We start from the raw sequence: 27,344 nt of genomic DNA, 5'->3' as shown, positions 1-27,344 counted from the left end.
AAAAGGAAAAGTGATGCTACCAAGATGTCACTACTCAGATCTGTTTGAGCAGTTGATGAAAGGAACGCATGAACACAGTAGAAATTTTATGGAAAATATCAGAAGTATCAACAGTAGAGATGAGCGTTGTTCTACTCGAACTGTTCGCCAATCTCAAATTCGAGCTGTTTTGGGCAGTGTTCGAGCCGTTCGGCGAACACGAACAATTTGAGAAAAATTCGGCTGTTCGAGGTTATGTTCGATAACTGTTCGTGCACCAAAATCATAACTGGATTTTTTCTCAGTAATGATGAAAATTAATGTTAATACGCAGTTTGAGTGTACAGCGGGGTGGGGGGAGGGGCAGGGGATGGATTTCTGCAGGAACAATGAAGATCTCCATTTTTTTTTCTCTTTCCCGCATTTGCAGTGGGGAGGTGCAATCTGTCAGCCTATCAGCAGCGCACACACGGAGCGAAGTGCTTTTTTTCACACAAGCAAGTGCATGTGTCATTGGCAGTGTATGTCACATGTCCTTGCCCTATAAGACCCAGCCATTTTCCCCGTCGCCACCATTTTCTCACTTCTGCAGCTGCGTGTTAGACGGCACCGCTGTTGCTGTGTGCGCTATACCTTGTTAATTTCAAGCCAATTTTCGCACAAATCTACAGATAGCTTGGGAGTAGGGAATAGTTGTGATTGCAGTCCTTTTAAGGACTAGGTTACAGCATTTCCTACGACTTTTATCAGGCAGGTCTGTGCTCTTAAATAGATAGATTGTGGGAGTAAAGACTAATTGTAATTGGAGTCCTTTTCAGGACTAGGTTACATCAGTTCCTATCAGTTTTTGCCAGGCAGGTCTGTGCCAGTGCTGTGCAAGTTTTTTTCACAGCATTTGGCTGAATCTAGCAAAGCTAATCCTTTTTGGCCTATTGCAGAGTGTGTTAGTCAGTGGAGTAGCCTATCTGTGTTGCAAGATATACCACCTGTGTATAGAATACCAATTTTTTTACTGCACCTAGTGAAGTAAAATCTTTTGGGCATAGCATCATTCTATTAGTCCATCTATACTGACCTCCATCAGGTTGCAAATTGAATATAAATTTTTTCTGCATCTAGCTCTGAAAAAATATTGGGCTTCTAGCTGTGTGTGGGACTTGTTCTATTAATCCATCTATACAGACCTCCATCAGGTTGCAAACTGAATATATTTTTTTCTGCATCTACCTCTGAAAAAATATTGGGCTTCTAGCTGTGTGTGGGACTTGTTCTATTAATCCATCTATACAGACCTCCATCAGGTTGCAAACTGAATATACTTTTTTCTGCATCTACCTCTGAAAAAATATTGGGCTTCTAGCTGTGTGTGGGACTTGTTGTATTAGTCAATCTATACTGACCTCCATCAGGTTGCAAACTGAATATATTTTTTTCTGCATCTACCTCTGAAAAAATATTGGGCTTCTAGCTGTGTATGGGACTTGTTCTATTAATCCATCTATACAGACCTCCATCAGGTTGCAAACTGAATATATTTTTTTATGCATCTACCTCTGAAAAAATATTGGGCTTCTAGCTGTGTGTGGGACTTGTTGTATTAGTCCATCTATACTGACCTCCATCAGGTTGCAAACTGAATATATTTTTTTCTGCATCTACCTCTGAAAAAATATTGGGCTTCTAGCTGTGTGTGGGACTTGTTCTATTAATCCATCTATACAGACCTCCATCAGGTTGCAAACTGAATATATTTTTTTCTGCATCTACCTCTGAAAAAATATTGGGCTTCTAGCTGTGTGTGGGACTTGTTGTATTAGTCCATCTATACTGACCTCCATCAGGTTGCAAACTGAATATATTTTTTTCTGCATCTACCTCTGAAAAAATATTGGGCTTCTAGCTGTGTGTGGGACTTGTTCTATTAATCCATCTATACAGACCTCCATCAGGTTGCAAACTGAATATATTTTTTTCTGCATCTACCTCTGAAAAAATATTGGGCTTCTAGCTGTGTGTGGGACTTGTTCTATTAATCCATCTATACAGACCTCCATCAGGTTGCAAACTGAATATATTTTTTTCTGCATCTACCTCTGAAAAAATATTGGGCTTCTAGCTGTGTGTGGGACTTGTTCTATTAATCCATCTATACAGACCTCCATCAGGTTGCAAACTGAATATATTTTTTTCTGCATCTACCTCTGAAAAAATATTGGGCTTCTAGCTGTGTGTGGGACTTGTTCTATTAATCCATCTATACAGACCTCCATCATGTTGCAAACTGAATATATTTTTTTCTACATCTACCTCTGAAAAAATATTGGGCTTCTAGCTGTGTGTGGGACTTGTTCTATTAATCCATCTATACAGACCTCCATCAGGTTGCAAACTGAATATATTTTTTTCTGCATCTACCTCTGAAAAAATATTGGGCTTCTAGCTGTGTGTGGGACTTGTTCTATTAATCCATCTATACAGACCTCCATCAGGTTGCAAACTGAATATATTTTTTTCTGCATCTACCTCTGAAAAAATATTGGGCTTCTAGCTGTGTGTGGGACTTGTTCTATTAATCCATCTATACAGACCTCCATCAGGTTGCAAACTGAATATATTTTTTTCTGCATCTACCTCTGAAAAAATATTGGGCTTCTAGCTGTGTGTGGGACTTGTTCTATTAATCCATCTATACAGACCTCCATCAGGTTGCAAACTGAATATATTTTTTTCTGCATCTACCTCTGAAAAAATATTGGGCTTCTAGCTGTGTGTGGGACTTGTTCTATTAATCCATCTATACAGACCTCCATCAGGATGCAAACTGAATATATTTTTTTCTGCATCTACCTCTGAAAAAATATTGAGCTTCTAGCTGTGTGTGGGACTTGTTCTATTAATCCATCTATACAGACCTCCATCAGGTTGCAAACTGAATATATTTTTTTCTGCATCTACCTCTGAAAAAATATTGGGCTTCTAGCTGTGTGTGGGACTTGTTCTTTTAATCCATCTATACAGACCTCCATCAGGTTGCAAACTGAATATATTTTTTTCTGCATCTACCTCTGAAAAAATATTGGGCTTCTAGCTGTGTGTGGGACTTGTTCTATTAATCCATCTATACAGACCTCCATCAGGTTGCAAACTGAATATATTTTTTTCTGCATCTACCTCTGAAAAAATATTGCGCTTCTAGCTGTGTGTGGGACTTGTTCTATTAATCCATCTATACAGACCTCCATCATGTTGCAAACTGAATATATTTTTTTCTGCATCTACCTCTGAAAACATATTGAGCTTCTAGCTGTGTGTGGGACTTGTTCTATTAATCCATCTATACAGACCTCCATCAGGTTGCAAACTGAATATATTTTTTTCTGCATCTACCTCTGAAAAAATATTGGGCTTCTAGCTGTGTGTGGGACTTGTTCTATTAATCCATCTATACAGACCTCCATCAGGTTGCAAACTGAATATATTTTTTTCTGCATCTACCTCTGAAAAAATATTGGGCTTCTAGCTGTGTGTGGGACTTGTTCTATTAATCCATCTATACAGACCTCCATCAGGTTGCAAACTGAATATATTTTTTTCTGCATCTACCTCTGAAAAAATATTGGGCTTCTAGCTGTGTGTGGGACTTGTTCTATTAATCCATCTATACAGACCTCCATCAGGTTGCAAACTGAATATATTTTTTTCTGCATCTACCTCTGAAAAAATATTGGGCTTCTAGCTGTGTGTGGGACTTGTTCTATTAATCCATCTATACAGACCTCCATCAGGTTGCAAACTGAATATATTTTTTTCTGCATCTACCTCTGAAAAAATATTGGGCTTCTAGCTGTGTGTGGGACTTGTTCTATTAATCCATCTATACAGACCTCCATCAGGTTGCAAACTGAATATATTTTTTTCTGCATCTACCTCTGAAAAAATATTGGGCTTCTAGCTGTGTGTGGGACTTGTTCTATTAATCCATCTATACAGACCTCCATCAGGTTGCAAACTGAATATATTTTTTTCTGCATCTACCTCTGAAAAAATATTGGGCTTCTAGCTGTGTGTGGGACTTGTTCTATTAATCCATCTATACAGAACTCCCTCAGGTTGCAAACTGAATATATTTTTTTCTGCATCTACCTCTGAAAAAATATTTGGCCTTCTAGCAGTGTGTGGGACTTGTTCTATTAATCCATCTATACAGACCTCCATCAGGTTGCAAACTGAATATATTTTTTTCTGCATCTACCTCTGAAAAAATATTGGGCTTCTAGCTGTGTGTGGGACTTGTTCTATTAATCCATCTATACAGACCTCCATCAGGTTGCAAACTGAATATATTTTTTTCTGCATCTACCTCTGAAAAAATATTGGGCTTCTAGCTGTGTGTGGGACTTGTTCTATTAATCCATCTATACAGACCTCCATCAGGTTGCAAACTGAATATATTTTTTTCTGCATCTACCTCTGAAGAAATATTGCGCTTCTAGCTGTGTGTGGAACTTGTTCTATTAATCCATCTATACAGACCTCCATCATGTTGCAAACTGAATATATTTTTTTCTGCATCTACCTCTGAAAAAATATTGAGCTTCTAGCTGTGTGTGGGACTTGTTCTATTAATCCATCTATACAGACCTCCATCAGGTTGCAAACTGAATATATTTTTTTCTGCATCTACCTCTGAAAAAATATTGGGCTTCTAGCTGTGTGTGGGACTTGTTCTATTAATCCATCTATACAGACCTCCATCAGGTTGCAAACTGAATATATTTTTTTCTGCATCTACCTCTGAAAAAATATTGGGCTTCTAGCTGTGTGTGGGACTTGTTCTATTAATCCATCTATACAGACCTCCATCAGGTTGCAAACTGAATATATTTTTTTCTGCATCTACCTCTGAAAAAATATTGGGCTTCTAGCTGTGTGTGGGACTTGTTCTATTAATCCATCTATACAGACCTCCATCAGGTTGCAAACTGAATATATTTTTTTCTGCATCTACCTCTGAAAAAATATTGGGCTTCTAGCTGTGTGTGGGACTTGTTCTATTAATCCATCTATACAGACCTCCATCAGGTTGCAAACTGAATATATTTTTTTCTGCATCTACCTCTGAAAAAATATTGGGCTTCTAGCTGTGTGTGGGACTTGTTCTATTAATCCATCTATACAGACCTCCATCAGGTTGCAAACTGAATATATTTTTTTCTGCATCTACCTCTGAAAAAATATTGGGCTTCTAGCTGTGTGTGGGACTTGTTGTATTAGTCCATCTATACTGACCTCCATCAATTTGCAAACTGAATATATTTTTTTCTGCATCTACCTCTGAAAAAATATTGGGCTTCTAGCTGTGTGTGGGACTTGTTCTATTAATCCATCTATACAGACCTCCATCAGGTTGCAAATTGAATATAATTTTTTTCTGCATCTAACCCAGCCAATAGTTTTGGCCTAATACCACAGTTTGGCCACTCAGCTCTGCTCGGTTCCCATCCATTGTTTTTTTGTGCAAACAACTCCAGAGTTGTGAATTAGTTAACCACCAAAATGAGTGGAAAAAGGCCTGCTGCTGGTGGAAAGGGGAATAGGCGTGTTGGGAAGGGGAAAAAAGGTTGTGTCCGTGGGGTAGGTGTTAAAGCAACAGTAACATCTGCAGAAGAAAGACCATCTTCCAGCCAAACTAAAATGTCTACTTCTTTTAGCGGACAATGTGATAAGATCCCTTTCTTATGGCCACGCCAATTGCTACAAATTCCAGATGAGGCACAAAAACAGCAGGTGCTTCAACGGATATCAAGTGCTCCTTTAAGTGGGCTCTCCTCCACATCAACTTCAACATCACAAATACTCCAGTCCTCAAAGGTGTCACCCCAATCGCACTTGCTTCCTCACAGCTCCCAAATCTCCAGCTGCCCGTCTGAGTATGAGGTAGAACAGATGGCTGAGTCTGCAGAGCTGTTTACTCATACTATAGCCTGGGAATCATAGGTCGACTCCAGCGCTTCTGTGAATCCAGACGAGGAAATGATCTGCACTGATGCCCAGAATCTTTATGAGTCGGATCCAGGACCAGACGCAGAAGGTTCTGACCATAATGTAGACCCTCATTCCCAAACTGTAACTCCTGTTGGTGGAGACAATGAGGAAGACGATGATAAGACTCAAATACCTGATTGGAGCGACAACTTTAGTTTTTTGTCAGGGCAGGAACAGGTTGGCTCTGAGGACGACGGGTGTGATAACGCACAGGGTGATGATGATGAGGTTGGAGATCCCACTTACTGTCAACCCACAGTCAGCCAAGAGATGAGGTCAGCAGAGGAGGTGGAGGAAGATGCTAGTGACGACGAGGTCAGGTTGCGCCTTCCTGGACAGAGACGTAGTACTGGAAGCACGTCAACAACTGCATCCTCAAACACAACTCTGCCTCTCACCACAAGTCGTGGTGGCTCTTCAGGTCGCATGGGTGCTAAGCCTTGCATAGCCTGGGCATTTTTTCAGATCGATAAAGATGACCCAACTCGTGTTATCTGTAACATTTGTCAGCAAAAGCTAAGTAGAGGCCAAAAAATACATAGTTTGAGTACTTCATGCATGAACCGGCACATGGACATGAAGCATAAGTTGCAGTGGGAAGCTCAGTGTGCTACAATGCGGCCTAGCCGGCCGGGCCAACCGCCGTCTGCCATATCTTGTGCATCCGTGGCCTCTTCATCCTCTGTGACTGGGGGGACAGCAGTCACACCTGTTTTGGGGCGCAGACCTGCCACCTCTTTACCCGCAACAGCCAGCGTGATTGGCAGGTCATCATTTTCTTTGGAGGTGGTAACACCAGCTGATGTTGAGCGCTGTCCGACATCGATAGCACCACCTTTGGATCAAGGCAACCTAACATGTCCGCCTGCATCTTCCTCACAGACCGGCAGTTTGCCGGGGACACCCTTATCAACCCCGTCTAAGCACAATAGCCAGCCCTCGGTCCCTCAGATGTGGACAAGTAAAAGACCATTTCCTCCTAGCCACGAGAAAGCTAAGAGGTTGAATTTCACCATCTGCAAGCTCTTGGCTACAGAAATGCTGCCTTTCCGCCTGGTGGACACAGAGGATTTTCGAGACCTTATGTCCATCGCAGTGCCCCAGTACCAGATGCCCAGTCGGCACTACTTCTCAAAGAAAGGTGTGCCTGCGCTCCACCAGCATGTCGCACACAACATCACCGCTTCTTTGAGAAACTCTGTGTGTGACAGGGTGCATTTCACCACAGACACTTGGACGAGTAGGCATGGACAGGGGCGTTACATGTCGCTGACTGGGCACTGGGTAACTATGGTGACAGCAGGACAAGGGGCTGCTGTCCAAGTCTTGCCGTCCCCACGAGTTGTGCGTCAATCCTCTTTATGTCAAAGCTCCTCCACTGCTTCTGCCTCCTCAACCTCCTCTCGGTCTTCCACCTGCACCCAAAGCCTGTCTGGTCATGCCACAAGCTTTCTAACTGCGCAGAAGGGATCCTGCACACCTCCTTACTATGCTGGCAGTAGGGCTCAACGTCATCAGGCAGTTTTTACATTGAAATGTCTGGGAAATGTGAGTCACACAGCTGAGGAGTTGTGGTCAGCTCTGGAGAACCAATTTCATGAATGGTTGTCTCCACTGGACCTGAAACCAGGGAAGGCCGTGTGCGACAATGCTGCAAACCTGGGTGCGGCCCTTCGCCGGGGCAATGTCACACACGTGCCTTGTATGGCTCACGTGTTGAACCTGGTTGTCCAGCAATTTTTAGCCCACTATCCCAGACTAGATGGCCTTCTGCAGAGGGCACGGTCGCTGTGTGCTCACTTCCGCCGTTCGCATCCCGCAGCTCAGCGACTTACATCTCTACAGAAGTCGTTGGGCCTGCCACTTCACCGGCTAAAATGCGATGTGCCTACCCGGTGGAATTCAACTCTGCACATGTTGCAGCGACTGTGGCAGCACCGACAAGCCCTGGTGCAATACGTTCTGACGTATAGCCTGGGCCAACGAGATTCAGAGGTGGGGCAAATCACACTGGAGGAGTGGTCTCAGATCAGGGACCTATGCACCCTTCTGCACAGTTTTGAAATGGCGACGAAGATGTTTAGTGCTGACGATGCCATTATCAGCATGACTATTCCGGTGATTTACATGCTGGAGCACATGTTAAACAGAATTCGGAGTCAGGTGGTGGCACAAGAGGAGGTGGAGGAAGTAGAGGAGGAGGAGTTTTATGCGGAAGGGCTAACATCTGCAAGGTCCAGACGGTCGGCAGCACCAAGGCGGCAGGCATGTGAGGGTGGGGGAGATGGTTTTACCAGGGCGCATGGTAGCAGCCAAACTAGTGAGGAAGGTGCAGGAGCCCAGGAAGAAGTGGAGGACGAACTGATGGAAGACTCATCAGATGAGGGAGACCTTGATCACATTTCTGTTGTGCGAGGTTGGGGGGAGAGGACAGAGGAAGGAAGCATGATTGTTACCTCGCCACCAACACAACAGGGACTTGGTGCTCCTGGATGCGCAACACACATGAGTGCCTTCTTGCTGCACTACCTGCAACATGACCCTCGAATTGGGAGAATTAGAAATAATCCTGACTACTGGGTTGCCACACTGTTAGATTCCCGGTACAAAAGTAAATTTGCAGAAATTATTCCTACCATAGAAAGGGATGCACGCATGCAGGAGTATCAGCAGAGACTGTTGCAGAATCTTACATGTGCTTTTCCACAAAATACCAGTGGTGCACGTATTGAATCTCACAGTTCCAACTTGCCAACCGTGGGACCGTCAAGTGTTCAGCACTCAAACCGTAACAGAACCACAGTATCTGCTGGTAACATCAATTTTGCGGAATCATTTCACCACTTTTTTAGCCCATCCTTTGCAAGGCCACAGGAGACAAGAAGTCTGACACATAGTCAACGCCTAGAGACGATGGTACAGGAGTATCTCCAAGTAAACATTGAAGCCACGACTGTGTCACTGGACCCTTGCTCTTTTTGGGCTTCCAATCTGGATAAATGGCCGGAGCTAGCCACTTACGCCTTGGAGATCTTGTCATGCCCCGCAGCCAGCGTTCTGTCTGAACGTGTGTTCAGCGCTGCTGGTGGTGTGCTGACAGATAAGCGCACGCGGCTCTCCACTGATAATGTAGACAGACTCACGTTCATAAAGATGAACAAATCATGGATCCAAAACGACTTTTCTACCCCTGCATCATCCTGGGGAGAGTAAAAGCTTGATGATTGGTTAAAATCACCCTACCAACCGTTTTAAGCTTTCAAATTACTAATCATGTTTATCTGTATCTTGGCTGGAAAATAATTTGGGCTTTGTAGCAGTGTGCAGCACTGATTCTATTAGGCCATCTATAATAAGCTCCACCAGATTTAAAATTACTAATCATGTTTATCTGTATCTTGACTGGAAAATAATTTGGGCTTTGTAGCAGTGTGCAGCACTGATCCTATTAGGCCATCTATACTAAAGCTTCACCAGATTTAAAATTAATAATAATTTTTAGCTGCATATAGCCCGGAAAATAATTTTGGGACTCCGAGATGCGCAAGACACATAAGTGCCTTCTTGCTGCACTACCTGCAGCATGACCCTCATATTGTCAGAATTCGAAGTAATCATGACTACTGGGTTGCCACACTCTTAGATCCCCCAAACTTTTCGATCAACCTTTTCATTTTAATAAAGACCAAAAAAATGGTCATTTTTGAAATTATAAGCATTAGCAGGTTGTTAGAAACTGAAATCAAACAGTTTTCAACTCAAAACTTTATTCTAGGTGATGTTACATTTTCACATAGGACCCCTTGTTCGAAAGGAGCTTCTGAACTCTCTCGTCCATTGAATTTGTCAGGTTTTGGATGGTTTCTGCTTCAATTGTTTTGCATGAGGACAGAATACCCTCCCAGAGCTGTTGCTTAGATGTGAACTGCCTCCCGCCATCATAGACACTCCTTTTAATGATGCTCCAAAGGTTCTGAATGGGGTACAGGTCAGGGGAGCATGGGGGTCACACCATAAGTTTGTCCCCTTTTATGCCCATATCAGCCAGAGATGCAGATGTTTTATGTGCAGCATGAGATGGTGCATTATCATGCAGAAAAATGATCTTGCTGTGAAATACACGGTTCTTCTTCTTGAACCATGGCAGGAAGTACTGTTTGAGAAAATCCACATACATTATGGAGTTCATCTTTAGCGCCTTCAGGGATCCTAAAGGGGCCGACAATCTCTCTCCCCATGATTCCAGCCCAAAACATTACTCCACCTCCTCCTTGTTGGCGCTGTAGCCGTGTTTGTGTGGGGTGTCCATCAACCAGCCATCCTCCACTCCATCCATCTGGACCATCGAGCGCTGCACGGCACTCATCCGTGAACAAAACAGTTTTGAAATCAGTCTTCATGTAATGTTTGGCCCACTGGAGCCGTTTCTGCTTGTGTGAAGTGGATAGAGGAGGTCGACAGGATGGCGTATGCACAGCTGCAAACCTCTGAAGGACCCTGCATCTTGTTGTTCGGGGGACGTTGGAGGCACAAGCAGCTTCAAAAACTTGTCTGCTGCTATGACAAGGCTTTTTTGCCGCTGCTCTTTCAACCTGACGTAATTGCCTGTAGGAAAGAGTCCTCAATTTGCCCTTATCAGCACGCACACGTGTGTACTGTGAATCAGCTACATACTTCTTGATTGCCAAGACACTTCATCCTGATCATCGCACAATGTTGATTGTAGTCATGCCTTGACCTAAACACTCCACAATTTGTTGCTTCTCAGCAGCCGACACATCCTTTTTCTTTCCCATTTTGGCAGAAAATGTAGGCTGCTTAATAATGTGAGAGAGCCTTCTTAAGTAGTCTTGCCTTTCATTGGACACACCTGCCAAACTAATTAGCACAGGTGTCTGCAATTGCTTACAGTGATATAAAGACCCCTGACACACATCACCATCAATGAGTTTAACTGACAAACAAACAAATTCTTCCCTTATCACTCCTAAACACTTTTTGCATAATAATTTGGAACGCAGTGTACATGTGCTTTTCCACAAAACACCAGTGGTTCACGTAGTGAATCTTACAGTTCTAACTTGCCAACCGTGGTCTGTATGGAGTTGTTCAATAAAGGGCCCAAAATTAAGATAACATAGATGGGAGAGGTCTCTATGAATAGGAATTCCTAAGTATTTGATACCCTGTGAGGGCCAGGCAAAGGGAAAGTTGGACTGGATGGAATCCTATATGGATTTGGGGAGGGAGACATCGAGGGCCTCAGACTTCGCTGCATTGATTTTAAAATTTGACCATGTAACAAAGTGATCTATTTCAGCCATAACAGCATGGATGGATATATGTGATTGAGTGATATATACTAGGACATCATCAGCAAATAGAGAGCACTTGTACTCGGTGCCTCCCACCTCAATCCACCTAATATTGGGGTTATGGCGAATTGATGAGAGCAGGTGCTCCATCACTAGGATGTATAAGAGAGGGGACAGAGGACATCCCTGCCTTGTCCCATTGGTGATTGTGAAAGGTGATGAAAATGTTCTGATGCACCCCCTGGGCCTTGGGACACCCGGAGCCGGACCCTTTTTGGTGGGTGCTGGTGGTTGTAGTCTTCGTGGCGGCGACCCGGTTCCATGGCTCAGGGTGGTCAAACCAGTGGTGGAACTATTTATGTGGTTTTGATGTTTAAATGTCCGACTACGTCACCCGTGGATTGCGGTCAGAGTGAACCGCCGCTGCAGGGCAGACCGCTGAGGCTGGTGTTGTGGGTGCAGCAGAGCGTAGCATAACTCCCCACGGGAGGAGTATAGCCTCAGGGCAGTGTATGCGGAGGATGGGGGTGATGGTGCAGGGCAGCAGCAGTAACGACACGGAGTCAGTGATGCAGTCCAGGGCCTTTACTCACAGTTCTTATTATCCAGACCACGTCTGCAGGTAACGGCTGCCCACGTCGTACTGTGCTCACCAGGTGAGGGGCTCAGACAACTCCCAGATAACTTTGGAGCGCTTCACAGGACCCCCTTTATGTGTCCTTTGTCTGGCCTTTCTTACCAACCCTTCTGTCCGGCTGCCTCGGGCCTCCTCTTGGTAAACTTGGCGCCAGTTTCCCTGACCCTATGTGGTGCCTTCCTAGCGGGTGTAGCGAGGGGCTGCGCCACATAAAATGTCACAGCCTCCGGTTTCTAGCTGAGGGTCGTTTCCTGCCTCCACTAGTTTCGGGGACCGGTCTCCCCCGTTGGCCTGACCCCTCCACGCAGGTGGATTCGGGCGTGCGGTGGCGACTCGCCCGTCCGCACCCCTGGGATCCCTTCATTCCTCGTTCCTGGAGCCTTCTCCGCTCCTCTTCCTTCCTTCTCCCTCTTCCAGGCCTGGTCCTCTGTTACTAGGCCCGCCTCCGGAGCAGAGCTCATGCAGAGCCCCTGCTCCCTGCCACTTCTGCTCAGACTTCTCTGCACTGAACTAAGATGGTGCCCACCTTTTATACTCCCTTCTCAATGCACCCAGGAACTGCTTCCTCCCTGCTCCTGCACTACAGGGTTCCCCTTCCTCAGTGTTCCCTCCCCCCACTCCAGCCAGGGACAGGGACTGTCATGCCCATCTCAGAGGCATATTGGTCGCCCTGCCCCACGGCAATGTGGTGTAATGCATGCAGGTGTCGGGTCCTGATCCACACTCCATCCTTACCTGAGAGTGAGATATCACACCTCTGGGTGAGGTGCAATACCTCTGTAGCAACCGAGCCCTCAGGGTGCTACAGTTCCATTTATCTTCAGCCTAGGTGACGTATTGTGATACAGGGCCGTGATTTTGGCTATAAAAGGGTCCCCTAGACCCCTACCCCAAGCTTTTTAAGAGAATCATATATGGCGTGCCAGGAGACTCTATGGAATGCTTTCTCAGCATCCAACGAGAGTATCTAATTACAAATTTTTAACTGCATCTAGCCCAGGAAATACTTTGTGCCTAGTAGCAGTGTCTGCTAGTCAGCGGATTATCCCGGCTGTTAAGCAAGCTACACCACCTGTAGTTTAGACACTTAATTTTTTCAAAGGAAATGCTTCGGGACCATGGGATACTCAGTGAAGAGCATCAGGAGGCACCCCAAGGCATAGGGGCTGGGACTGGCAGTAGGATGCCTTGCGGTGGACAGCCGAGCTCGATCCTTATAAAAGCTTTTTAACTGCAGCAGCTTTAGTGGACGCTACTGGAGCTGGAATTACGCGGCTGCTGGCATGAGACTTGCCCTCCAATAGATCCTTGTAAATGGATTTAAAGTGTATTCATTCAAATTAGAGAGACAATTTAAATTAAAAAGCTTAGAGCTGCCTCCACCACAGGGGGGCTCGCTCGACCCACCAGCGGACAGGCACCAGTATTGGGAGAGGGGGGCTGGCCATCAGGGTTCACCACGGCTCTGGCACAAACCCGGCGACACGGAGGTGGCACGGGCAGGAGCGGACTGGCCATGTCGGCTTCTCACTTTTTGGATTTTAGAAGGGCATGACATGCCTATATCTGTGTCTCCCCCTCCTTTTACTCCTCCACCTCTTTTATTTTCGCATGACTATATGTACTTGTCACTTTTCCATGTGTTAGTTATGTCTTCTGAGCAGTTTGTCAGCTTTTGGACACCTTTGAAGGTGTTTTCTATGTGTTTCTATGTGTTTTTGTTTGCCTGCCATTGGCTTTAATGGTGTTCGAAGGTGTTCGACGAACAGTTCGACGAACAGTTCGGCGAACACACGGGTGTTCGACGAACCGAACCGAACTCGAACACTACGGGGGTGGCTCAACACTAATCAACAGTTCTCATGCGTTTGCTTCATTTGGTGCCAACATTGCACCGCCCCCTGGATTCGGACCGTATTGTTTTAAAATTCATGGCCAGATCTACCACCGTACTGGAACACTTCACCCAGAACTAGGACAACCACCAACATTTGCACAATTATACATCTTTGATCCAAATGAGGCTACAGAACAAAGGATGAACCGAAAAGAAAATGAAAAGTGTAATGCAGAACTGATGAACCTAATTGCCATACATTTACAAACAATCAACCCATTTGCTGCCGCATATCGCATGCTAAAAGACGTTGAAGCTGAGGAGGAACAGAGAGCTATACAAAATGGGATGGAAATGCCTTCTATTATCATGGCCATTAAACAAGAACGTCAACAAGATCCCCGATGTTACAACAAACCACGTGTAAGTGAGGTCGCAGTTGTTTTTCCAAACGATGATGGAGAGCCTCCTTTTCAAAGAGATATATTAGTCCATCTTAAGCCAGACAAAAACAACCCTTTCGTTCCTAAAACACAACGGATTAGCATTTTGCACAGCAACCTTGATGCTCTTCTGTATCCGCTATTCTTTCCAAGCGGTGATCAAGGGTGGCATGAAAACCTACACCAGCAAGGAACTTCAAGAAGAATTACACAACTACAGTACTACAGTTTTCTTCTGTCTGTGCGAAAATACTTCAATCCTATTTTAAATGGTGGGAAACTGACACAACAGTACTTAGTAGACGCATACGTTAAAATTGAAGCAAATCGGCTCAATTTCATACGAAGAAATCAAAAACAACTTAAAGTTGAAGACTACTGCGTTCTTCAAGAACATTTGCAAAAACAATCCATTCAAAAAGGAATTCCAGTTGGAAAAACAGTAATTCTCCCGTCGTCCTTTGAAGGTAGCCCCCGCAACATGCAACAGCGTTATCAAGATGCAATGGCAATAGTAACAAAGTATGGAAGACCTGACATTTTTTTAACAATGACCTGTAATCCTAAATGACCGGAAATTACAGAAAATCTACAACCCTGGCCGCAAGTTGAACACAGGCCGGACTTAGTTGCACACGTATTTCGACTAAAACTCAGCAGCCTTTTTGAAGACATCAAAAAAGGCCTTTTTGGAAGAGTCGTAGCAATGGTACATGTCATAGAGTTTCAGAAACGAGGTCTCCCACATGCGCATGTACTAATTATTTTAGACGCGGATTCCAAGTTTCGCACGGAGGATGAAATTGACAACATAGTGTGGGCTGAAATTCCTAACCAAGAAAAGTATCCTGAACTGTATAATATTGTAATCTGTAATATGGTTCATGGCCCATGCGGTGTAGCAAATCCAAAAAGTCCATGCATGGAAAACGTAAAGTGTACAAAAGGGTTTCCAAAGCAGTTGAAACAGCACACTGTTAAAGATTTGGATGGCTACCCATCCTACCGGAGACAACTGATTGATAATATTGTACACAACAAAAAGATTATAAATAACTCATAGATAGTTCCATACAACCCGTACTTATTAAAACGCTACAACTGTCACATCAACGTTGAAATCTGCGCTTCAATAAAAAGTGTTAAATATCTTTTCAAGTACATCTACAAGGGGCATGACAAAGCTAACGTCGAAATCCAACAAAAACAGTCAATCACGATGAATCATCACGGTTTGTTGACTCAAGATATGTCAGTGCTCCAGAAGCTGCTTGGAGAATATTTGCATTTCCAATGCATTCACAGTCCCATGCCATTATACGTTTAGCTATTCATTTGCCAAATCAACAGCAGCTTTATTTCTTTGAAAATGCTCAAGTCGAAGATGTCTCCAAAAATGTAAGCACAACGTCAACATTAATGGAATGGTTTTTGCTGAACCAACGTGACGAAAACGCAAGGCAGTATTTGTATTGAGAGATTCCAGAGCATTACGTTTGGAATAAAACTTGGAAGCCAAGACAACGAGGACTTAGCAGAATAATTGGACGCATGTATACTGTTAGTGTCAAAGATCAAGAAAGATATTGCCTTCGGCTGTTACTACTGCATGTCAAAGGAGCTAGAAGTTACGAAGATTTGAAAACAGTTAATGGAGTATTGCACGATACATTTAAAGCTGCAGCTTTGGCTTTAGGACTTCTATTGGATGATACTATGTGGACACTTACTTTAGAAGACGCAGTTACCCTACATATGCCTAAGAAACTTCATGAATTGTTTGCCTACATTTGTGTCTTTGGACCGCCTACAAATCCGGCTCAACTTTGGACAAATTTCAAAGAACATATAATTGAAGATTACTGCTTACGTCTTCACAACAAAAGTGGAAATTGTCACAATTGCGAATCTTATGCCATGCAAGATGTCCAAAATATCCTACTACTGCATGGAAAAACGTTTTCAGACTTTAATTTGCCACAGCCTGCAAGTCAAGTTGCACAAATTCAAGAGTATGACGAAGCTTATGAATTATTGTTGGCAACAGAGAAGAAAAACTTCTTAAATCAAGAACAACGGATTGCATATGACACTATTGTGAGCGCTGTAGAAAACCAAGCCGATCCAACGCCAAAATGTTTCTTTATTGACTGTCCTGGAGGCAGCGGTAAAACATACCTATATGAAGTTTTAATGCATCACGTTAGAGGGTTAGGAAAAGTCGTATTGCCATCGGCTACAACAGGTATTGCAGCAAACCTTTTACGAGGAGGTCGCACTATGTATTCACTCTTTGGGATACCAGTTCCGGTCAATGAAATCTCCGTTTCCAGAATCAAACAAGACACATTTGCAGGAAAACAGTTGAACAGTGCAAATCTTTTGATACTTGATGAGTGCACCATGGCGCCCAAATATGCTTTGAGCTTAATTGACAGACTTCTGCGTGAAGTTATGACTACAAATATTGCTGAAAAAAATGAAATTCCTTTTGGAGGTAAAGTTTTTGTCATTGGCAGAGATTTTAGGCAATGCCTTCCAGTTGTACCGAATGGAACAAGAACAAATATTATCGAGTCAACCTTAAAAATGTCAGACCTTTGGAAAGAGTTTAATAAACTACAACTAATTAACAACATGCGATCTTCTGACCCAGAGTACAGCAACTGGCTTCTTAAACTTGGTAATGGTGAACTGAGCAATGAATATAACCTTGGAGAAGACATTATTGAAATACCAGAAGACTTGGTGTGCACTGACTGCATCGTAAGTGATGTTTTTGGACAACGCGTTGAAATAGATGTGAACGACCAAAGCAGTGTTGAGAGGGCCTCTTCCCATGCAATTCTCTGTCCCAAGAACGATGACGTAGCTCTGCTAAATTCCCGGGTGATGGATAGAATGCCTGGAGAGTATAAATTATACAAAAGTTATGATTCAGTGGATGTCGACAATGAAGATGAACGAGAGCATTATCCAGTTGAATTTTTAAATAGTGTTACGCCATCAGGAATGCCATCCCACAGACTACAACTTAAAGTTGGAGCAATCGTAATGTTGCTTCGGAATCTAAATACAAGAAATGGTCTATGTAATGGAACTCGCCTTATTGTTACTGGACTCCATTCCCATATAATTCAAGCAACAGTGATCACTGGATCTGCAAAAGGAGACGAAGTGTTCTTTTCACGCATTGATTTATGTCCTTCAGACACCGGTCTTCCATTTAGGCTTCGACGTCGACAGTTTCCAGTAAAACCAGCATTTGCCATGACAATAAACAAGTCACAAGGTCAAACTCTACACCGTGTTGGCATATATTTACCGGAGCCCGTTTTTGGACATGGACAACTCTATGTTGCATTTTCAAGAGTTAAAATGAGATCCAATGTCAAGGTGCAAGTTTTGGATACCCATTTACAAGGAAAGTTGCTTCCAGATAGTCCAAAAGTATTCACCAAAAATGTCGTGTACAAAAATATTTTAGGTTGATATTGTTAATAAATAAATTCTAGGGTCGTACTTCTTTTGTCCGATGATTTATTATAAAATATTGTTACATATTCATGGAATGGTTTATATATTTTGATCATCTGTTTAATAATTTTGTTCCGTTGTATTAAGTTCTATAACCAATAATAGTTAATAAAGTATTATTTTGTGTATTCATTGTATTATTGTTAAATCTTCATAGCGACATCTGCAGCATGTGCTACTAAAGTGAATGCAGATTTGTGCCTCTCCACGCACTTAGTCGCGGCGTGGAAAGCAGCGAATCTACAGACAGCAGCTAATCACAGCAGTATCTGAGAGCGCGTGCTGTGCCTCCGATCCTGCGAGGAGCTGCTGAAAACAGGACAGACAGCAGCAACTCAGGACAGTATCTGAGAGCGCGTGCTGTGCCTCACATCCCGTGAGTAGCTGCTGAAAACAGGACAGACAGCAGCAACTCAGGACAGTATCTGAGAGCGTGTGCTGTGCCTCCGATCCTGCGAGGAGCTGCTGAAAACAGGACAGACAGCAGCTAATCACAGCAGTATCTGAGAGCGCGTGCTGTGCCTCCGATCCTGCGAGGAGCTGCTGAAAACAGGACAGACAGCAGCTAATCACAGCAGTATCTAAGAGCGCGTGCTGCGCCTCCGATCCTGCGAGGAGCTGCTGAAAACAGGACAGACAGCAGCTAATCACAGCAGTATCTGAGAGCGCGTGCTGCGCCTCACATCCTGCGAGGAGCTGCTGAAAACAGGACAGACAGCAGCAACTCAGGGCAGTATCTGAGAGCGCGTGCTGTGCCTCACATCCTGCGAGGAGCTGCTGAAAACAGGACAGACAGCAGCAACTCAGGGCAGTATCTGAGAGCGCGTGCTGTGCCTCACATCCTGCGAGGAGCTGCTGAAAACAGGACAGACAGCAGCAACTCAGGGCAGTATCTGAGAGCGCGTGCTGTGCCTCACATCCTGCGAGGAGCTGCTGAAAACAGGACAGACAGCAGCAACTCAGGGCAGTATCTGAGAGCACGTGCTGTGCCTCACATCCTGCGAGGAGCTGCTGAAAACAGGACAGACAGCAGCAACTCAGGGCAGTATCTGAGAGCGTGTGCTGCATCTCACATCCTGCGAGGAGCTGCTGAAAACAGGACAGACAGCAGCAACTCAGGGCAGTATCTGAGAGCGCGTGCTGTGCCTCACATCCTGCGAGGAGCTGCTGAAAACAGGACAGACAGCAGCAACTCAGGGCAGTATCTGAGAGCGCGTGCTGTGCCTCCGATCCTGCGAGGAGCTGCTGAAAACAGGACAGACAGCAGCAAATCAGGGCAGTATCTGAGAGCGCGTGCTGTGCCTCCGATCCTGCGAGGAGCTGCTGAAAACAGGACAGACAGCAGCAACTCAGGGCAGTATCTGAGAGCGCGTGCTGTGCCTCCGATCCTGCGAGGAGCTGCTGAAAACAGGACAGACAGCAGCAACTCAGGACAGTATCTGAGAGCGCGTGCTGTGTCTCACATCCTGCGAGGAGCTGCTGAAAACAGGACAGACAGCAGCAACTCAGGGCAGTATCTGAGAGCGCGTGCTGTGCCTCACATCCTGCGAGGAGCTGCTGAAAACAGGACAGACAGCAGCAACTCAGGGCAGTATCTGAGAGCGCGTGCTGTGTCTCACATCCTGCGAGGAGCTGCTGAAAACAGGACAGACAGCAGCAACTCAGGACAGCATCTGAGAGCGCGTGCTGTGCCTCACATCCTGCGAGGAGCTGCTGAAAACAGGACAGACAGCAGCAACTCAGGGCAGTGTCTGAGAGCGCGTGCTGTGCCTCACATCCTGTGAGGAGCTGCTGAAAACAGGACAGACAGCAGCAACTCAGGGCAGTATCTGAGAGGGCGTGCTGTGCCTCACATCCTGCGAGGAGCTGCTGAAAACAGGACAGACAGCAGCAACTCAGGGCAGTATCTGAGAGTGCGTGCTGCGCCTCACATCCTGCGAGGAGCTGCTGAAAACAGGATAGACAGCAGCAACTCAGGACAGTATCTGAGAGCGCGTGCTGTGCCTCCGATCCTGCGAGGAGCTGCTGAAAACAGGACAGACAGCAGCAACTCAGGACAGTATCTGAGAGCGCGTGCTGCGCTTCACATCCTGCGAGGAGCTGCTGAAAACAGGACAGACAGCAGCAACTCAGGACAGTATCTGAGAGCGCGTGCTGTGCCTCCGATCCTGCGAGGAGCTGCTGAAAACAGGACAGACAGCAGCAACTCAGGACAGTATCTGAGAGCGCGTGCTGTGCCTTGCATCCTTCGAGGAGCTGCTGAAAACAGGACAGACAGCAGCAACTCAGGACAGTATCTGAGAGCGTGTGCTGTGCCTCACATCCTGCGAGGAGCTGCTGAAAACAGGACAGACAGCAGCAACTCAGGGCAGTATCTGAGAGCGTGTGCTGCCCCTCACATCCTGCGAGGAGCTGATGAAAACAGGACAGACAGCAGCAACTCAGGGCAGTATCTGAGAGCGTGTGCTGTGCCTCACATCCTGCGAGGAGCTGCTGAAATCAGGACAGACAGCAGCAACTCAGGGCAGTATCTGAGAGCGTGTGCTGCGTCTCACATCCTGCGAAGAGCTGCTGAAAACAGGACAGACAGCAGCAACTCAGGGCAGTATCTGAGAGCGCGTGCTGTGCCTCACATCCTGCGAGGAGCTGCTGAAAACAGGACAGACAGCAGCAACTCAGGGCAGTATCTGAGAGCGTGTGCTGTGCCTCCGATCCTGCGAAGAGCTGCTGAAAACAGGACAGACAGCAGCAACTCAGGGCAGTATCTGAGAGCGCGTGCTGTGCCTCACATCCTGCGAGGAGCTGCTGAAAACAGGACAGACAGCAGCAACTCAGGGCAGTATCTGAGAGCGCGTGCTGTGCCTCACATCCTGCGAGGAGCTGCTGAAAACAGGACAGACAGCAGCAACTCAGGGCAGTATCTGAGAGCGCGTGCTGCGCCTCACATCCTGCGAGGAGCTGCTCAAAACAGGACAGACAGCAGCAACTCAGGGCAGTATCTGAGAGCGCGTGCTGCGCCTCACATCCTGCGAGGAGCTGCTGAAAACAGGACAGACAGCAGCAACTCAGGGCAGTATCTGAGAGCGTGTGCTGTGCCTCCGATCCTGCGAGGAGCTGCTGAAAACAGGTCAGACAGCAGCAACTCAGGACAGTATCTGAGAGCGCGTGCTGCGCCTCACATCCTGCGAGGAGCTGCTGAAAACAGGACAGACAGCAGCAACTCAGGGCAGTATCTGAGAGCGCGTGCTGCGCCTCACATCCTGCGAGGAGCTGCTGAAAACAGGACAGACAGCAGCAACTCAGGGCAGTATCTGAGAGCGTGTGCTGTGCCTCCGATCCTGCGAGGAGCTGCTGAAAACAGGACAGACAGCAGCAACTCAGGACAGTATCTGAGAGCGCGTGCTGCGCCTCACATCCTGCGAGGAGCTGCTGAAAACAGGACAGACAGCAGCAACTCAGGACAGTATCTGAGAGCGCGTGCTGTGCCTCACATCCTGCGAGGAGCTGCTGAAAACAGGACAGACAGCAGCAACTCAGGACAGTATCTGAGAGCGCGTGCTGCGCCTCACATCCTGCGAGGAGCTGCTGAAAACAGGACAGACAGCAGCTAATCACCGCAGTATCTGAGAGCGCGTGCTGTGCCTCACATCCTGCGAGGAGCTGCTGAAAACAGGACAGACAGCAGAAACTCAGGGCAGTATCTGAGAGCGCGTGCTGTGCCTCACATCCTGCGAGGAGCTGCTGAAAACAGGACAGACAGCAGCAACTCAGGGCAGTATCTAAGAGCGCGTGCTGCGCCTCACATCCTGCGAGGAGCTGCTGAAAACAGGACAGACAGCAGCAACTCAGGGCAGTATCTGAGAGCGCGTGCTGTGCCTCACATCCTGCAAGGAGCTGCTGAAAACATGACAGACAGCAGCAACTCAGGGCAGTATCTGAGAGCGTGTGCTGCATCTCACATCCTGCGAGGAGCTGCTGAAAACAGGACAGACAGCAGCAACTCAGGGCAGTATCTGAGAGCGCGTGCTGTGCCTCACATCCTGCGAGGAGCTGCTGAAAACAGGACAGACATCAGCAACTCAGGGCAGTATCTGAGAGCGCGTGCTGTGCCTCACATCCTGCGAGGAGCTGCTGAAAACAGGACAGACAGCAGCAACTCAGGGCAGTATCTGAGAGCGTGTGCTACGTCTCACATCCTGCGAGGAGCTGCTGAAAACAGGACAGACAGCAGCAACTCAGGGCAGTATCTGAGAGCGCGTGCTGTGCCTCCGATCCTGCGAGGAGCTGCTGAAAACAGGACAGACAGCAGCAACTCAGGGCAGTATCTGAGAGCGCGTGCTGCGCCTCACATCCTGCGAGGAGCTGCTGAAAACAGGACAGACAGCAGCAACTCAGGGCAGTATCTGAGAGCGTGTGCTGTGCCTCAAATCCTGCGAGGAGCTGCTGAAAACAGGACAGACAGCAGCAACTCAGGGCAGTATCTGAGAGCGTGTGCTGTGCCTCACATCCTGCGAGGAGCTGCTGAAAACAGGACAGACAGCAGCAACTCAGGGCAGTGTCTGAGAGCGCGTGCTGTGCCTCACATCCTGCGAGGAGCTGCTGAAAACAGGACAGACAGCAGCAACTCAGGGCAGTATCTGAGAGCGTGTGCTGCGTCTCATATCCTGTGAGGAGCTGCTGAAAACAGGACAGACAGCAGCAACTCAGGGCAGTATCTGAGAGTGCGTGCTGTGCCTCACATCCTGCGAGGAGCTGCTGAAAACAGGACAGACAGCAGCAACTCAGGGCAGTATCTGAGAGCGCGTGCTGCGCCTCACATCCTGCGAGGAGCTGCTGAAAACAGGACAGACAGCAGCAACTCAGGACAGTATCTGAGAGCGCGTGCTGTGCCTCACATCCTGCGAGGAGCTGCTGAAAACAGGACAGACAGCAGCAACTCAGGGCAGTATCTGAGAGCGCGTGCTGTGCCTCACATCCTGCGAGGAGCTGGTGAAAACAGGACAGACAGCAGCAACTCAGGACAGTATCTGAGAGCGTGTGCTGTGCCTCACATCCTGCGAGGAGCTGCTGAAAACAGGACAGACAGCAGCAACTCAGGGCAGTATCTGAGAGCGCGTGCTGTGCCTCACATCCTGCGAGGAGCTGGTGAAAACAGGACAGACAGCAGCAACTCAGGACAGTATCTGAGAGCGTGTGCTGTGCCTCACATCCTGCGAGGAGCTGCTGAAAACAGGACAGACAGCAGCAACTCAGGGCAGTATCTGAGAGCGCGTGCTGTGCCTCACATCCTGCGAGGAGCTGCTGAAAACAGGACAGACAGCAGCAACTCAGGACAGTATCTGAGAGCGTGTGCTGTGCCTCACATCCTGCGAGGAGCTGCTGAAAACAGGACAGACAGCAGCAACTCAGGACAGTATCTGAGAGCGCGTGCTGTGCCTCACATCCTGCGAGGAGCTGCTGAAAACAGGACAGACAGCAGCAACTCAGGGCAGTATCTGAGAGCGTGTGCTGTGCCTCACATCCTGCGAGGAGCTGCTGAAAACAGGACAGACAGCAGCAACTCAGGACAGTATCTGAGAGCGTGTGCTGTGCCTCACATCCTGCGAGGAGCTGCTGAAAACAGGACAGACAGCAGCAACTCAGGGCAGTATCTGAGAGCGCGTGCTGTGCCTCACATCCTGCGAGGAGCTGCTGAAAACAGGACAGACAGCGCTGGAGCAGAGAAAGGAAACAAGGTGAGGATTAGGGTTTAGTTTTTGAACTGTGCTGTAGAGATGGGGGAATGAGTAGGTCATACAAAACCAGGATAATCAGGCCATACAAGCTAAGATGAGTAAGCCGCACAATCCAAAATAAGTCAGCCATACAAACCAGGATTAGAGGAATGAGGCAGCCATACAAACCACATTGACAGACCGCGCTGTGGATGCTGGATGTGACACTATGACGGATAACCCCGGCCACAGCCCGTCATTCACTGTGGTGCGCGGAACAGCAGACCCCCGGCTGCAGCCGCAAATAGTCGTGATGTAAACGGAAGCAAGATCCGGTTGCAGGCGGGAGAATTACGTGCTGGCTGTGCGTCGTCAGCGATGCTGTCACAAACAGGATTGACAACATGACGTAATGACCAAATTCATTAGGGGCACCGAGGGGATACATTGTGAAGTTAATTAAAAGTAGTGCACAACCCATTTAAACACTGCTTCACTGCTTAGTCGCGCCCGGTCTGCCGCATGCATATTCTAGATTACCCGATGCATTAGAATCGGGCCACCATCTAGTAGTAGTTATATTCTTGCACATAGAGGCAGCATTATAGTAGTTATATTCTTGTACATAGGAGCAGTATTATAGTAGTTATATTCTTGTACATAGGAGCAGTATTATAGTAGTTATATTCTTGTACATAGGAGCAGTATTATAGTAGTTATATTCTTATACATAGGGAGCAGTTTTATAGTAGTTGTATTCCTGTACATAGGAGCAGTATTATAGTAGTTATATTCCTGTACATAGGGGGCAGTATTATAGTAGTTATATTCTTGTACATAGGGAGCAGTATTATAGTAGTTATATTCTTGTACATAGGGAGCAGTATTATAGTAGTTATATTCCTGTACATAGGTAGCAGTATTATAGTACTTATATTCCTGTACATAGGGAGCAGTATTATAGTAGTTATATTCTTGTACATAGGGGGCAGTATTATAGTAGTTATATTCTTGTACATAGGAGCAGAATTTTAGTACTTATATTCTTGTATATAGGGGGCAGTATTATAGTAGTTATATTCTTGTACATAGGGGGCAGTATTATTGTAGTTCTATTCTTGTACATAGTGGGCAGTATTATAGTAGTTATATTCTTCTACATAGGGAGCAGTATTATAGTAGTTATATACTTGTACATAGGGAGCAGTATTATAGTAGTTATATTCCTGTACTTAGGGAGCAGTATTATAGTATTTATATTCTTGTATATAGGGGGCAGTATTATCTTAGTTATATTCTTGTACATAGGAGCAGTATTATAGTAGTTATGTTCTTGTACATAGGGGCAGTATTATAGTAGTTATATTCTTGTACATATGGGGTAGTATTATAGTTGTTATATTCTTGTACATAGGGGGAAGTATTATAGTAGTTATATTCTTATACATAAGGATGACTATTATGGTAGTTATATTCTTGTACATAGGGAGCAGTTTTATAGTAGTTATATTCCTGTACATAGGGAGCAGTAATATAGTAGTTATATTCTTGTACATAGGGGCAGTATTATAGTATTTATATTCTTGTACATAGGAGCAGTATTATAGTAGTTATATTCTTGCACTTAGACGCTGTATTATAATAGTTATATTCTTGTACATAGGGGCACTATTATACTAGTTGTATTCTTGCACCTAGGGGCAGTATTATAGTGGTTATACTCTTGTTTATAGTGTCAATATTATAGTAGATATATTCTTGTACATAGGGGCAATATTATAGTAGTTATATTCGTGTATATAGGGGACAGTATTATACTAGTTATATACTTGTACCTAGGGGCAGTATTATAGTGGTTTTATTTTTGTACATAGGAGCAGTATTATAGTAGGTATATTCTTCTACATAGGGGGCAGTATTATAGTAGTTATATTCTTGTACATAGGGACAGTATTATAGTAGTTATATTCTTGTACATAAGGGCTGTATTATAATAGTTATATTCTTGTACATAGGAGCAGTATTATAGTAGTTATATTCTTGTAAATAGGGGCAGTATTATAGTAGTTATATTCTTGTACATAGGGGAAGAATTATAGTAGTTATATTCCTGTACATAGGGAGCAGTATTATAGTAGTTATATTCTTGTACATAGGGAGCAGTATTATAGTAGTTATATTCATGTACATAGGGAGCAGTATTATAGTAGTTATATTCTCTTACGTAGGGGCAGTATTATAGTAGTTATATTCTTGTACATATGGGCAGTATTATAGTCGTTATATTCTTATACATATTGGGCAGTATTATTGTAGTTTTATTCTTGTACATAGTGGGCAGTATTATATTAGTTATATTCTTGTACATAGGAGCAGTATTATAGTAGTTATATTCCTGTACATAGGGAGCAGTATTATAGTAGTTATATTCTTGTACATAGGGGGCAGTATTATAGTAGTTATATTCTTGTACATAGGGGGCAGTATTATAGTAGTTATATTCTTGTACATAGGAGCAGAATTTTAGTACTTATATTCTTGTATATAGGGGGCAGTATTATAGTAGTTATATTCTTGTACATAGGGGGCAGTATTATTGTAGTTCTATTCTTGTACATAGTGGGCAGTATTATCTTAGTTATATTCTTGTACATAGAAGCAGTATTATAGTAGTTATATTCTTGTACATAGGAGCAGTATTATAGTAGTTATATTCTTGTACATAGGGAGCAGTATTATAGTAGTTATATTCCTGTACTTAGGGAGCAGTATTATAGTATTTATATTCTTGTATATAGGGGGCAGTATTATCTTAGTTATTTTCTTGTACATAGGAGCAGTATTATAGTAGTTATGTTCTTGTACATAGGGGCAGTATTATAGTAGTTATATTCTTGTACATATGGGGTAGTATTATAGTTGTTATATTCTTGTACATAGGGGGCAGTATTATAGTAGTTATATTCTTGTACATAGGGAGGACTATTATGGTAGTTATATTCTTGTACATAGGGAGCAGTTTTATAGTAGTTATATTCCTGTACATAGGGAGCAGTATTATAGTAGTTATATTCTTGTACATAGGGGCAGTATTATAGTATTTATATTCTTGTACATAGGAGCAGTATTATAGTAGTTATATTCTTGCACTTAGGCGCTGTATTATAATAGTTATATTCTTGTACATAGGGGCACTATTATACTAGTTATATTCTTGTACATAGGGGCAATATTATAGTAGTTATATTCGTGTATATAGGGGACAGTATTATACTAGTTATATACTTGTACCTAGGGGCAGTATTATAGTGGTTTTATTTTTGTACATAGGAGCAGTATTATAGTAGGTATATTCTTCTACATAGGGGGCAGTATTATAGTAGTTATATTCTTGTACATAGGGACAGTATTATAGTAGTTATATTCTTGTACATAAGGGCTGTATTATAATAGTTATATTCTTGTACATAGGAGCATTATTATAGTAGTTATATTCTTGTAAATAGGGGCAGTATTATAGTAGTTATATTCTTGTACATAGGGGAAGAATTATAGTAGTTATATTCCTGTAGATAGGGAGCAGTATTATAGTAGTTATATTCTTGTACATAGGGAGCAGTATTATAGTAGTTATATTCATGTACATAGGGAGCAGTATTATAGTAGTTATATTCTCTTACGTAGGGGCAGTATTATAGTAGTTATATTCTTGTACATATGGGCAGTATTATAGTCGTTATATTCTTATACATATTGGGCAGTATTATTGTAGTTTTATTCTTGTACATAGTGGGCAGTATTATATTAGTTATATTCTTGTACATAGGAGCAGTATTA

Source organism: Phyllobates terribilis, unplaced genomic scaffold (genome assembly GCF_046119375.1).
Source record: "Phyllobates terribilis strain yellow unplaced genomic scaffold, ASM4611937v1 Scaffold_7__3_contigs__length_470593459, whole genome shotgun sequence".
NCBI classification, from domain to species: domain Eukaryota; kingdom Metazoa; phylum Chordata; class Amphibia; order Anura; family Dendrobatidae; genus Phyllobates; species Phyllobates terribilis.
The sequence above is the reverse complement of the archived record's forward strand: the minus strand, read 5'-3'. Positions refer to the sequence as shown.